The following is a 13,060-nucleotide window of genomic DNA, read 5'->3' on the forward strand; positions in this document are numbered from 1 at the left end:
CAGAAATTGTGTTGAAACCCTCTTAATTTATTTGACTGTGCATAAAACTGGCACACAGCTCAGTGTTCAATTGCATAAATCAGCCTCAGCGACCCAATGGTGACCACAGAACACAACCTCGCCACACATACTCCAGTGGTAATTAATGACTGAGCATGGTATTGCTCTCTCATCCATCTGCACGTTTCTAGAGGCTGATAGTATCTGGTAATGTTCACACTCACAGGCAGAATTTGATGAATTGATAAATTAATGCAGATTTTTTTTTTAAAAAGTGTTGACCTTATCTCAGAGAAGCAAAACTAAAATCTTATCAACTTGTATGGTCTGAAATTTTGACTGCGAAACCTTGAGAAATTGCACTTTTAAAAAAGAACCCTAATATTGGGCCTACTTTACTCAAACTTATTGTCAGAGTACAACCACGATATCACATTCAACCCTGAGATTCTTTTTCTGTGGGCCAGGCTTAATAATCTCTGTACTGGTAACTGTAAACTGTATTTAAAGAAAGAAAGAACTGTAAACAAACTGACTATGCATTGGTATAAATATACAGTAATAATGACCAATCAAGGGTCCTTAAATGAGTTTATAAATGTCTATAATAATTTTTAGTATAATTCTTGAAATAATATGGATTGCAGCTGACAGTCTCCCATTTGGTCAACAATTATTTTGATATAAATGCAGGATGGTGTGTGGTGGAAGTGAGGGTTAAGAATTGAGAACGAAGGCAGTATTATTTTCAATTATTTCTCATGACACAAGTATTATCTGCAGGAAGTTTGTCTCCACTACATTATTTGCACAAGCAAAGGGTGATATAATGCAGAAAAAGCCACTCTCACCAGAGCAAATAAAAAATATTGCAGCTTCTAGAAATCTGAAATAAAATTAGAATGCTCTAGAAATACTCAACAGGTCAGAGAGTGTGTGCGAGTCAGGAAGCAGGGTTGATGTTTCAGATCAGTGACTTTTGATTAGAAATGTTATTAAGATTAAACATAGGCTCTCGTCCTCTCCCCACAGACACAAGCCAGCATGCCGATCATTTCCAGTCTCCTCTGGTTTTGTTTCCTTGCCTCCGTTGCCATGGTGAATTTGAGTGCAAGCGTTTCAACAAAGAAGGGCCGCCATTTATGTGAGAAGGATCTGGGACATCAAAAGTTAATTCTATTTCTCTTCACAGGTGGTGCCTGACCTGCTGAATTCACCCGGCATTTTCTGCATTTGAGTCTCACTCTTTGGACATTCCAAAATGTTTCAGAGCCATTTGGATATATTTGAAATGTGTCTTTCAGAAAATGCAATGAGTAACTTTAGATTAGGGTTAGATAATCAGGTAATATGTTGCCCAGGGCACTGAGAGACTGAAATAGTCTTTTTGACAATCACATGTTTTACATTCATCAAAGATCAAAATGCAGCCTCAGTTTAATATCTCATCCAAAAGGCAGAGAGTCATAAAGTTCTACAACATGGAAGCAGCCCCTTTGGCCCATCTTGTCCCTGCCAACCAAGCAAGTCTCATTTGCCTTATGACTTATTTCCCACTAATCCTTTCCTATCCATCTGTCCATATATCTTTTCATTATAACAATTACCATCCCCTGGCAATTTGGTCCATTTACCTACCACCTTCCCTGTGAAGGAGATGCCCCTCAGGTACATTTTAAATCTTTCCCCTCTCACCGTAAATCTACGCTCTCTAGTTTTGGATTCACCTACGTTGGGAAAAATGCAATGACTATTTATTTTATCTGTGTCTCTCATGATTTTTAAAACCGTTTTAATGTCTCCACTTAACCTTCCGCTCGCCAGGGAGAAAAGTCCAAACCTATCCGGGTTATCTTATAATTTAAGTCCCCTTGTCCCAGCATTTCTGATGAATTTTTTTTTTGCACCCGTTCCTGCTGAACGATGATTCCTTCCCAATCCTGTTCTCTGTGCAAGGAGTTTAGCATCGGAATCATAATTCTTCTAACTCATGGATATCAGTGTTACTTCCTGCCCCGCATCTAAAGCCTCATTCAGATCTGGAAGGAATAACTGGTACAACAATCTTGTCTCACTCTGCTGCACATTAGGTTCTTCTCGTGCTCCCACTCTTCACTGGATGTTGCAACTGCCCCCTCCTTGAATTGGTGCCCACTTTGAAGTGTGGCAATCTCACCTCTGAGTCAGAGGCTTGTGATATGAATCACCAATCCAAGCTGATACTCTGAAGATGAAATAAGAGCTAAAAAAAAACAAACAGCTGGAGGAATCAGTAGGCCAGGGAGCTTCTGTGGAGGCAAAGAGTTAGTTGATGTTTTGGGTCAAGACCATGCAACAGAACTGAGGATGAAGAAGAAATGCAGCCCCATGGTGGGCTTGTGAAGTCATGGAGTTATATGGTTTAATAGTAGGTAGCAAGCCCTTTTGGCCCATCTTGACTATGCTCTGACCAAGCTAGATCCATCTGCTCACTTTCAACCCATATACCTCTGATCATTTCCTGCCCATGAACTGATAAAAATGTCTTTTTAAATGTCTTCAGTGTCATCAACTTCCTCTGATACATTGTTCCACATAGCATCCACTTCACTCTCCCCTCCCACCTGCAATCTAGCCCTCTAGTTTTAGACTCCCTTTATGTGAAAAAGAATATTACTATAAAATCAGAATCAAAATTTATTGTCCTGAACGTCACAAAAATCTGTTCTTTTGTGGAAGCATCACAGTACAAATGATTCTATAAATTACATTTCAAAAATAAATAAATAGTCCCAAAAAAAGAGAAACCGAGATCGCGTCTGTGGCTCATTGTCCATTCAGAAATCTGATGGCAGAGGGGAAGAAGTTGTCCTTGTGCTGCTGAGTGCTCGACTTCAGGATCCTGAACCTCCTTCCAGATGGTAGCAGAGTGAATAGAGCATGGTCTGGGTGATAGGGGTCCTTGATGATAGAGGCTGCTTTCTTAAGACACTGCCTCTTGTAGATGTCCTTGATGGAGTGAAGACTGATGCCTGTGATCTCATTTGTCCAGTTAACAACTCCCTGGAGTATTTTTTCCTATCCTGTGCATTAGTTCCTCTATTCCAGAAAGTGATGCAACCAATCAGAATTCTCTCCACAGTGCACCTGTAGAAATTCTCAAGAATCTTTGGTGATATACCAAATCTCCTCCAACTCCTCACGAAGTATAGCCACTGGAGAACATTCTTCATGATTGCATCAACATGGAAGCTCCAGAACAGATTCTCAGAGATGTTGACACCCAGGTATTTGAAGCCCTTGACTCTCTCCACTACTGACCCCTTGATGAGGATGGTTGCATGTTCTCATGATTTCCTCCTGAAGTTCACAATTATCTCCTTGGTTTTGCTAATGTTGAGTGCAAGATACTGCTTACCTTATCAAAGCCCATCATGGATTTATAGCCCTTTTTAAGATTCCCCCTTCCAGGTCAGAAGGCCGTAGCCTATCCAGCCTCTCCTTGTAGTTCAAGCTTCCCAGCACCCCTTTCTAGCTAAATTCTATCTCTCCTTGAGCTCAGTGGCCTAAATTGTGCCCAATGCTCCAAGTGGAATATCACCAACATCTTGTACATTTCTCATGTGGCATCCTTGCTCCTGTAATCAATGACATGACCAATGGTGGGAAATATTCCAAGTGCCTCCTGCATCACCCTGTCTGCCTGCCTGTGTCCTTACTTTCATGGAATTATGTACTTGTACTTCCCAGTCTCTTTGCTTTACAACACTCTCCAGGCACCTACCATTCACTATGTAAGGTGTGCCTAGGTTTAACTACAGAAGTGTAGCACCTCAGAATTGTCCAAGTTAAATTCCATCTTCCACTACTTGGCCAACTTTTCCAATTCTTCTGGATCCTATTCTATGATAAACTTCTTCATTGTCCAATTTCCCACCAATCTAGTGTCATTCACAAACTTACTAATGTTAATACATTGTCATCCAAATCAGTTAAACTCCAGTGGATCCTACAACACACTATCACAGACCTCCAAACTTTTCTGTACCATTTCCACTTTAATGGCATTTTTCCAATAGGTGGCTGATCAGAACTATACACAATACTCCAAGTGTGGTCTTGTACAGTTGTACTATGATGTCCCTGTTACTGTACTCAATGCCATGACTGATGAAGACAAGCATGCCAAAAGTTGATCTAAAAAAATCCTTTCTTCATTTTCTGATAACTATAGCCTGACTGTAATTGTAACCACTGCCCATGCAGTCAATTCCCTCTAGCTTTTATCAATGTCCCAATACACTACACCACAGAATGCCAAAGAAACTTGAATTAAACAATTCATAAGATGGTAAATATTGATCCAAAGGACCAAATGAATCGAAGTACAGATTTCATTCCACTGTTTCCCTCATTACATTTCAGAACTTGTTATAATTTCACTATTCATTAAACTAATTTTTAAAATGATGCTATGTAGTAAAATTAGCACTCAAATACATCCTTAAGGCAAATGGCAAAAATCTGAACAACCTAAAACTACTGTCCTCTCACACATAAGATAAATAACTTGATTACAATTCATCATTAATCAGTTTGTGATGTGTTAGTTTAGGGAGGAATATTGTTCAAATCACTTTCCTAATCTCTGCTCTGAGAATATCTATTGTATCAATTGGATTGACTCTTCTGTTGAGACATTTGTTATGTAGAATGACATAGAAGGACAGAAGAAGTCATTGATCTCAGATGCTCACAGTTCCTAAGGTAGAGGATAGGTGAAAACTAGAATTTAATGTGTGTTTTTGTGAGTCTGCATGTGCGCGTGTGGGTGTGTGTGTGTGTGTGTGTGTGTGTGTGTGTGTTTGTGTGTATATATACGGGTGTGCGTGTATATATATGTGTGCTGGTGATTTTGTGGTGTATTGGCCTTGCATATGCATTTCAGCGATGTGTCTTTCATGTTATTGAGTATTCATTGCGTGTGACAGCATGAAGACCAAATTTGGTGATCTATGCGGATATCGATTTGAGCAGCTTTTTTAGACAGTCCCTGCAATGATCCAAGACATCAACAGGATCTAGTGCATGAGGTCAGTTGAATGATGCAAAAGTGTTCAGGTTTTGTGAAGTTTCATATAATTGCATGCAGATTCTGAGAATAACTAGTAATTGATGAAATATGTACATCATCTAAATGCTTAGGCTGTGGATGTATTTTAGTACGGGAGCATAATGCTGGACAACATTGGAGAAAGAGGTCAATATTTCAGCTCTGAGACACTTCAGAACTGTTAAAGACTGAGAAGCTAGAGGCCAGATGGACAGGAAAAAGGTGAGCCCAAAAATACTGAGGGTGAAAAGTCATATAATCAAATTGCTTCATGGGGGCAGTTGGATGCTGACGACTGCTTGTGTTATGTGTTGCTGCATTGTTCCACTCCGTAGCAGCAACTGGGAGGCTCGCAAACAAATGAGTTAAGCTTAACACAAAATTTATTAACCAAACTAACAATAATAGAATTAACTCAATAAACTTAACACCTGAACACCAGCCTTAATGGCAACTCTATATCAACAACAGTGTATGTGGTAAAAAAAACAGACCTTTACAGTCCAGGCTGAAATGCATCAAAAATCACCAAAATTCCCCAAAATGAACTACAAAACCAAAAACCCCCACGGCAGTCATGTCACGTCTGTTAGGGGAACACAAGAATGCCCAAAAATTGTGATGTCAATTCACAATAATTAAGTGTGCTGATGGTCATTACACCATAAAGAAATCAGAGTGAGGCCAGACATAGGGAACTTCCTCCAAAAAGGACCCAAATATGCATTACATTTCATTTAATTGACTATTATAGTTTTTCTTTATCAGGATCTGTTTGACTTTTCAAATAAGAACTTCAGGTACGATATGTACAACTATAAACTCATTATCATTAAGACAGTTGATATCACCATCTTCTCAAGAGCAAATTGGAATGGCCAATAAATGCTGGCCTTTCCAGAAGCACTCAGATCCCCAAAACAGAATAAATAAAAAGCTAAAAAAAGAAGCTAGAATCAATCTCTGGTGTCTTCATCTTCATTTCAAAATAATTTAAAAACACACTCTCTCTCTGTGTGAGTTTGAAATAACATGGGACATATAATGGCCACGGTCAGCATCAGTGTTCATGACAACAAATATCTCTCCAATTAACCACGGTGCCATCAGTACGGCTTGCTTTATACAGATTTAATCCCATTCTGGGATGGAACCAGAGATTGATGGACTCTGAATCCGAAGATAAAGGGGGTAATTTTAAATTTAAACTCTTCCTTGGATAGAATCAGGTCCATCTGTATCGGCTGAAGTGACAGAGTTGGCTGCAGAGAATAACGAAATAAAAGCTAAAATGAAGTGACGTTAAAACTGGCTCATAGGTTCCGAGGGAATGTCAAAATGACTGATTCTGCTGGGGGCAGCCTGCAGGACTGTTTTTAGATGTCATAGAAGTCACAATATATCTCATTAAATTGCATACCAGGTTGTTTAATGACGCTCTCATTGAGAGTAAAATAAATGAAGCCATTTATCCGAGCAGACATTCTTGCTGATCAAACAGAGCAAAGGGAGAGTGAGGAGTTGATAAGAGATCATGGTTTTCCTCTTGGTTGGTTCCTTGCTGCCCTTTGAATATTCTCTCCTCTCTGGAAGACACTGATTCCTATTGAGCTGTGGTGTTGCCAGGTCTCTGACAGTTAAGTCTGGAAGTGAGTGCTGCTGGATTATTCGTCTCTATTGACCCATAATTTATCCTCATCAGGAAACAGGCACAATTATTTTGATTAATTCTCTTCAGAGCATAAAGTTGCTGAAAACTGTGAATGGGTCCAGTAACTTTACTTGGGCATCATGATCTGTGCAGACATGTGGGTGGAAGGGTCTGGATCCGATGCTGTACTGTTCTAGGTGCTGAGTTCCAAGTAGGACATGGCACTGAACATCTGGTCCGAAGAAAGAGCAATCGCCTTTTTGCAATTTGGCTGCTGAAAGATTTAAATTATTTGTTAGACTTGGCATTTCCTTTTACCTGAGAAAGAGGCCATTTAGTCCATGGAGTCAAATCTCAGAGAATCCCCACCAATCTCCTTTACTTTGCTTCTCTCTCTCTCTCTCTCTCTCTCTCTCTCTCTCTCTCGTCTCCTGCCAATTGCTTTCACTAAGGGGTAATTAACAGCAATCACTATGCCTACCAGTACAGGCTTGGGATGTGAGAGAAAGTGGGGAAACATGGGAGAAAGTCAGCTCTCACAGAGAGAGCATGCAAACTCCACACAGAGAGCACTGATAGTTCAGATCAAACCTGGATTCTTAGAGCAGAATTATCTGCTGTGGATTGAGTCTGAGGGCTTGGATAGGAAAGGTTATAACCCTCCCCCCCCACCCCCCATCGCTCTTCCCCACTAACTTCACCACAGTTAACCAAACTAACAATAATAGAATTAACTCAATAAACTTAACACCTGAACACCAGCCACCAATTCTGTTATCACTTGATGCTTATTTCAAGAATACAAGAAAAGTCTGAAGAGAATCTGCCATAAAATAGCATAACAAGGCTATTAGGCATCTGAGTGTGAAATCCTGTCAGAGTTAATAGATAAGCAATACATCTTGTTTCTTGTGGTAAATTTAGATTCTCTTACAAGCATAGGCATGCTCCAAATGATTATATTTTACCTTGGAGTTATACAATTGGGATCTCTCTATTTAATCTCCTCCAGACCTACTTTTTTGCAAGTTCCCAATTCTGAACTCTTCCCAATCCCAGATTTTCATTGCTCTGGCTTTTGTGATAGTTCCTTCAATTCTCTCGATGCTGAGTTCAGCAGTTGACTCCTTAAATCATTCCACCTCTCGACATCTCTTTCCAGTAATGTGTACCTCTTTAATATCTCCTTATGTTGCTCAGTGTCACATTTTTTGGGGGGAAGGACTCCTGCAACGTGACTTGGGCTATTGTTATTATTCCAAGGGCGGAAACAGTTTTAGTCAAACGATATCCCCACAACAGACACTTCAACTCATGATTTAAATCTTTTGTTCCCCGAAAAATAGACTATATTCACAATAAATTGTTTACGAAAAGAAACCCATTTGAAGTCTCTTCTCACTCTTCGTTTCATATTCATGCACTTCCATCCCTGTACATTGAGTTGCATTCAATTTCTATTAGGCAGCATTGCCACCACTGTGGCATCTTGTCGCTAATTCCCCCCCCCAACCCCCACCCCCCCATCCCTCTGTTGTTTGAAGGGTTTATGCTTAGTCTCAGGCCCTTAGTGCCTGGTGTCAGAAGGGCATCAGATTGGTCCTTCCTCACACCACCAAGCCTCAGTGCGTCCCTCAGCCCGTACTCCTGCAGCCTGGAATGTGCGATGTGGCAGCATTCCTTCACTGGCATCTAAGTGTGCTGTAAAACCAATGAGTTTCAGGCAAACTAAAGTGCATCTTTCACCAAGTTGCTGGTCTCACAGCAATTTTGGATGACTATCTCTGCATGCGTCCTCTGGAACAGCCCTCAGAGAGTCCTCAGCCATTCTGCTGCTAGGGAAGAACTGTGACAAGGACCCTTGCATCTTTCCCCATGCACTCTTAACGAATCTGCATTCTGCAAAGAGGTGGCCGACTGTCTCCACTCCACCACAGTGGGGACAACGTGCGTTATTGGTGATGTTCATCTTGTGCAGGAAGGATCTGAACAGGAGGGCTTCTCTCACTACTAGCTAGCCCAAGGTAGGTACCCTCTGATCCGTCCAGCCATGTATGACATATGCCAGGAAGTTCTTTGTTATCTACTTCATGTATCACTTTCAAATATCCAATCACCCCCTTCCCATCTGGTTCCACATCACCTCCAAGCCTCTGTCCAACTTCATTTCCCTCAATTGTTCCATCTGCGCATTATCTGGTCCCTATCTGCTTCCACCTATCAGCTACCCATCTCCAGCCTCTAACCTTCATTGCTCCCCCTCCCCCACCATTCTGCCATGTGGTGGCAGCCTTTCTTCTCATTCATGATGCAAGGTCTTGGCCTGACTTGCATGTTATGGCTTCACAGATGCTCAGTATTTTGACCTACTGTTTTCTTCTAACACTCTAATTACTTGTCTGCATCCAAACATCTCCATATCATCAACATTGTCCTTACTGCAGAATACGTTTATCTCTTCAGATCATGCGTCATGTTTAACCACCTTCCCAAGGCTTTGCCAATATCTGTATCTCTTTCAGACACCATCCACCTGATCTCTTCTTCAACCTTATCATTCTGCTCTGTTTGAACAAATTATCTGGTGATTTATCCAATTGCTATTTGAACACATTGATAATTGTCCACTTCATAGTCAATTAGCTGTAAATGTTGGGGGAAAATCAGGGAAGGTTTTGATTAAATAAAAATCTTTCTTTTCCTTGCTTCGATTCTTCTAATTGTTTTAAAGTTCACTTTGCTGACCTTTCTCACTTACTGCCAATATTTCAGCATTCCAAGAAACATTTTATTTAGTGAAAAGTACTTGATAAATAAATCTTGTTAAAGCATTGAAGATTGATGGCAACATGGAGTGAAGACACAGTGTTCTCTTATTCTTTCAGTTACTCTATGCTAAGATCGTGCTGGGATTAATCTATTCCATATTCGGTTGCTTGCATTCCTATCCTGCCTTTAAATATTTTTTTAAAAACTTTACAGCAACATGTTACTGAGCACGATTTGACGCTCAAGTTATAGGGAGAGGTTGGATTGGCTGGGTTTCCATTCTCTGAAGCTCAATAGACGGAGCGATGACCTTTTCGAGATTTATAAAATCATGAACAATGTGAATGCTCACAGACTTTTTCCCAGGATGGATGATTTGAAAACTAGATTGAATAGTTTTAGATGGCATAGTTAGCATATGAGTTATTCCAATGCTACTACAGTGACGACAACTCGGGTTGGAATCTATCGCTGTCTGTAAGGAGTAGGTTTGTAGGTTCTCCCTGTGACATCGTGGGTTTTCCCCGGGAGCTCCAGTTTCTTCCCACAGTTCAAAATGCACCAGTGGGGGTAGGTTAATTGAGTGCAAATTTGGACTCGTGGACTGAAATCGCCAGTTACCATACTGTATGTATTTATGTATGTCTAAAGTTAAATATTAAAAATTAAAAACTTTAAATTTAGAAGCAATCTTATCAGGCACAGAGAAGCAGTCAGACCCACTCGAGATATAGAACAAAAAACTTCTTGATCATAACACTGACTTGGACACACCCATTCTTGAATAAAACCCTGCAACCAAGCTCTTCCTCAGATACTAATAAAGTCAGTTATTAACTGGAAAATGCAAGGCCTCAAGAACAGACAATATCCCTGAAGATTTTTTTAGCGGAGAAGGGCTTCACAGTCAGTTTACTCTCAGAGGTCTTCTCCGTGGATTGTCACCTTGTTATGGTGGAGGAGCTTGTGTGGTCCTGTGATCCTGAGAGTGTTGCTGTCTGGACCTATGCTCCTAGTAGGGTTACCCATGACGGTAAAGTCGAGGGTGAGATCCCTGACAAAGAACAATCCAACCAAGTCCTCAATGGTGGAACAGGCGGACCAAGTTACTCTGAATTCAACAGCTGTGAAGGCGGACAAAGGCTGCAACAAATCCGTCAGCTCCAATCGATGTGGTTTCCATGCCATTGGAACTAGTTGGTCGATTTGTGAAGTATCGTGTGCTTCTTGGAGTGCAACATCAAGTACACGCTAAACAAATATACACACAGGCGTCTTCGGTCTGTGGGAATGAAGTCCGTCATCCTTGACTATGAGGAATAGCCACAATGATGACCCTCAGAGAAGAGGAAGACATGACCAAGGACTCCAGAGTCACCAGCACGGTGACCACCTTCAAGAAGGAGATAGATCCAATTACACTAACGATAGTAATTTCAATCATAACTGGAAGATCCTCTCCAGAGCCTTCCTCAATCATTCCTTCCCAAGAGCTGAATAGTTGATCCCATAACTGCAGTGTAGATTTCATCAGTCTAAAGGCACAATGAACTGATTAATTCAACAGTGTCTTGATAAAGGGTCCCAATCCAAAAAGATTTTACTCATCGATGCAGCCTGGCCTGCAGAGTTTCCTCAGCTTTTAATTGTTTGCTCAAGGTTCCAGCATCTACAGGTTCTGTGTTTCTCTTGAACAGTTTGGACTTTACTCTTCAGAGCTTAGAAGAATCTACATTAATCTTAATTGCCTGCATTAGGACTGTACATTTCTAAACCTTTCCGATTTAAGTGTAAAATTACGTAAATTGCGTGGTCATTTAATCAAATGCCAATGGAGTGATTTGATTTTATGGATAAGTATTGTTAACAGCCTGTAGATGCCATAGATGTTGAATGAAATTGAGACATTAGCACATTTGACAGGGTTGCACCGGAAGCAGAACAAAATGAACACAACCCCATTTTACTTGAACGTCAAAGTTTCTTTGGATTGCAAATATTTTTTCACAATTAAAGTAATACATTCAAAATGTTGAAGGGTTGAGACTGGTGAACACTTCATTTCTTAATTTGATAGAATATCATGAGTATATTTGTTGTTGCATTACTTCGGTAAGGAGTGTGGGTATGACAACGGCTCTGTATACGCTTATCTTTGTGAGGTTTTTCAGTTGGTTGTTTTTCCAGACTCTTTTGTGTAGTCTTCCAAAGGCGCTATTTGCCTTGGCGAGTCTGTTGTCTATCTCATTGTCGATCCTTGCATCTGATGAAATGGTGCAGCCGAGATAGGTAAACTGGTTGACCGTTTTGAGTTTTGTGTGCCCGATGGAGATGTGGGGGGGCTGGTAGTCATGGTGGGGAGCTGGCTGATGGAGGACCTCAGTTTTCTTCAGGCTGACTTCCAGGCCAAACATTTTGGCAGTTTCCGCAAAGCAGGACGTCAAGCGCTGAAGAGCTGGCTCTGAATGGGCAACTAAAGCGGCATCATCTGCAAAGAGTAGTTCACGGACAAGTTTCTCTTGTGTCTTGGTGTGAGCTTGCAGGCGCCTCAGATTGAAGAGACTGCCATCCGTGCGGTACCGGATGTAAACAGCGTCTTCATTGTTGGGGTCTTTCATGGCTTGGTTCAGCATACCCACACTCCTGTTCGGCTCCGAATCATGGGTCCTCTACCGGCACCACCTACGGCTCCTAGAACGCTTCCACCAGCGTTGTCTCCGCTCCATCCTCAACATCCATTGGAGCGCTCACACCCCTAACGTCGAGGTACTCGAGATGGCAGAGGTCGACAGCATCGAGTCCACGCTGCTGAAGATCCAGCTGCGCTGGATGGGTCACGTCTCCAGAATGGAGGACCATCGCCTTCCCAAGATCGTATTATATGGCGAGCTCTCCACTGGCCACCGTGACAGAGGTGCACCAAAGAAAAGGTACAAGGACTGCCTAAAGAAATCTCTTGGTGCCTGCCACATTGACCACCGCCAGTGGGCTGATAACGCCTCAAACCGTGCATCTTGGCGCCTCACAGTTTGGCAGGCAGCAGCCTCCTTTGAAGAAGACCGCAGAGCCCACCTCACTGACAAAAGGCAAAGGAGGAAAAACCCAACACCCAACCCCAACCAACCAATTTTCCCTTGCAACCGCTGCAATCGTGTCTGCCTGTCCCGCATCGGACTGGTCAGCCACAAACGAGCCTGCAGCTGACGTGGACTTTTTTACCCCCTCCATAAATCTTCGTCCGCGAAGCCAAGCCAAAGAAGAAGACTTCGGTAAGGGGCATTGAAAAATATTACAAGCTAATACCGAATAGTGATTAATTGGTGTTGCCTGAAGCTAGTGTAAGCTTGAATTTCAAAATGAACAGCTGAACACAGAGTTGGAGTAACTCACTCTTTGATATATTATGGATGTTTATTTTCCCCTGGACACTTGTCCCATTGTTTAAAGTTCATCTATTTTGCTGAAACCTCTTTTGCTATTTGGAAATTGTTGCTCTTCGTCCTTCGAAAAGGAACAAATTGGAATCATAGATTCCGAGAAAAATTTTT

The sequence above is a fragment of the Narcine bancroftii genome, chromosome 10, assembly GCF_036971445.1.
Source record: "Narcine bancroftii isolate sNarBan1 chromosome 10, sNarBan1.hap1, whole genome shotgun sequence".
Classification (NCBI taxonomy): Eukaryota; Metazoa; Chordata; class Chondrichthyes; order Torpediniformes; family Narcinidae; genus Narcine; species Narcine bancroftii.